This window comes from Octodon degus, unplaced genomic scaffold, assembly GCF_000260255.1.
Source record: "Octodon degus isolate 3935 unplaced genomic scaffold, OctDeg1.0 scaffold05065, whole genome shotgun sequence".
Lineage (NCBI taxonomy): Eukaryota > Metazoa > Chordata > Mammalia > Rodentia > Octodontidae > Octodon > Octodon degus.
The window spans coordinates 1-2366 of NW_004529641.1; the positions used below are offsets into that span (position 1 = coordinate 1).

Sequence of the window (2366 nt, forward strand, 5' to 3'; positions counted from 1 at the left end):
TCTGTGCGGGACACCCAATTACATAGCTCCTGAGGTGCTGAGCAAGAAAGGACACAGTTTCGAGGTGGACGTGTGGTCCATTGGGTGCATCATGTGAGTCAGGAGCTGTCTCAGGCCCTTCTGAGACATCTTAGCTGGCTGACCTCATACTATGGCTTTCTACTTAGTGGGAATTTTGTTCTAAAGTACCTGTTGCCCCAAACACAAAGCCTTACTCTTCTTACTCCTTTTCCCTTTGGTGGGCCTTGTAGGGCCCCGCAGCAGGGGCTGTGGGTGCAGGGGAGGGGGCCGAGGCCTCCGCTTTGTGCCAGCCCCTTCCTACTTGCCCAGAAAGTGGTCTTGATCTGAATCCCTGAGGCAGCATCAGGGACTCTGTCAGCGGTGCAGAATCCCAGGACCAGGTCACTTAGCAGGCATCAGAGAGGGTCCTAGGTTTCGTTTAGAAGCATTGATCCACACTGGGTGGGCGCGATTCAGCCTGGAATGACAGCCCTCTGAGGGGGGCTGTGGTGCCTAGAACAAGGTGGGGGCGCAAAGCTTTGGGCGTTTAAAATTACCTTTTTTTTTTTTTGCTGTTTTTTGGCTTGGGTGCTGGAGAGTTTGACATGAATTGCAATGGTTTTCATACTTATTTGTAGTGGGGCTTTTTTTTTTCCCCAAATAAAAACTAAGTCTTTAAGTTCAGATCCTCTAAACACAGTGCTCCTCTCTGGGCACAGGTGGCCAGCCACTGTGGCCTGTTGTGGGGCCCAGTGGCCTGTGAGGCCCCTGCAGAGTCTGGTCACAGCAGGCTGAAGCCGAGCAGTCCCTGGCCCACTGGAATCCAGGTCTCCTCACCGCATTGACTTGAGAATTGATGCAGCCAGTAGTTTCAGGGGCTGCTAAGTACGTTGTCTTCAGGAGCCTTCGAGGTGACGTGACTCCGAAGGATGTGTGGCTGGGCCTGGTGGCACACGCCTGCAATCTCAGCACTCGGGAGACCGAGGCAGGAGGATTATTGAGTGTGGGAGCAGCCTGGGCCACAAAGTGAGCTCAAGGCCAGCCTGAGCTGCAGAGCAAGACTCTTGCAAAAGACACAACAACCCAAAAAGAAGGACGGCAGCTCTGCCTGGGCCCCTGGGGCAGCTCTTCCTGTTCTGGCTGTCCCCGGACCCTTTGGCCAAATCCCACCTTGTACTTACAGGTACACCCTGCTAGTTGGTAAGCCACCTTTTGAGACCTCTTGCCTAAAAGAAACCTATCTCCGCATCAAGAAGAATGAATACAGTATCCCCAAGGTGACTAACAGCGCTTTAAATCTATGTTGCTTTACTGTTCTCTGAAAGCCGAGTCCTGTACAGACAGATCGGGCCTGTCCCTAGGGGTGGACAGCAGCTGGGAGAGTCTGTGTGTCTGAAATTGCCCCCAGAGCTTGGCGCACGTGTACACGTAGGCTTCTCCAGGGAGAGCTTGTGGGTTCATGGCGTGCCCTGCGCACAGTAGGTGCTCGTGGAGTTGTCAGCTGAGGTGCAGCCACGGGCTTCCCAGCGACAGATCAGTGTTGATTTTTGTAATCACGGCATAGATGCATTCAAAGGAGGAGCCTGTGTCTGTAGGAGCTGGCACATAGCCAGCGCCCAGAGTGGTGGCAAAGGCCGTGTGCTAGCTGAGGTGGGTGTGGTTCCTTTCAGGCATGGGATTCAGTCTCCTGTGCCTCTTTTCCATTCGTGGTGAAGGGTGCTAGTGGAGCTCGCTGGCCCACTAGCTGCAGAGTTTCGTGGGGGCCAGGTGAGGTAACACAGGAAGCACTTAGACACCTCCCTGGCACGTGGTAGGTCCAGGGCTGGTGCTGAGTGTCCCAACACCGCTCACCTGTGCTCGGTGACGCCCCGGGAGCCTCTGCAGGACCCTGAGCACACACGGTGTGAGCGCTCATGTTGTAGGTGCAGACACAAAGGCTCTGGAAAGCCCAGGAGACTTGGCATGGCTGCTGTAAGAGGCGGGTCTGGGATTCAGATGCAGATGTTAGGGTTTGAGGCCTGTGTGCAGGGCACAGTCGGGGGGCCGGGGGAAAGAGTACCCTAAGTTAATCTTCAGTGTCAAGAGAAAGGCCAAGTGGTCATGCTCACCGTTTAGGCAGACACTTGTTGAGGACGATGTGGCACTGCTTACAGCCCTGAGCCACAGCTTGTTGGAGAACTGGAGGTGGGGCTGGCCAGCTGGGCTGCAGGCCCCTGTGCAGCGCTGCGCTTGGGGTCCTGGTCGCATCCTGCCTAAGGTGTTCTCTGCTGCAGCACGTCAACCCCGTGGCTGCCTCCCTCATCCAGAAGATGCTACAGACGGACCCCACTGCCCGCCCCACCATTCACGAGCTGCTCAAGGACGAG

The 2366-nt window shown here is 55.7% G+C and overlaps 1 long non-coding RNA gene across 1 annotated transcript; it reads left to right on the plus strand.

The window, feature by feature from the left end:
* Positions 1-7: 7 nt before the first annotated feature.
* On the plus strand, positions 8-2360 carry LOC111814979. Its single transcript, XR_002819816.1, has 3 exons — positions 8-93; positions 1184-1277; positions 2274-2360. It is a non-coding gene; the product is annotated as an uncharacterized LOC111814979 (long non-coding RNA).
* The last annotated feature ends 6 nt before the right edge of the window (positions 2361-2366 follow it).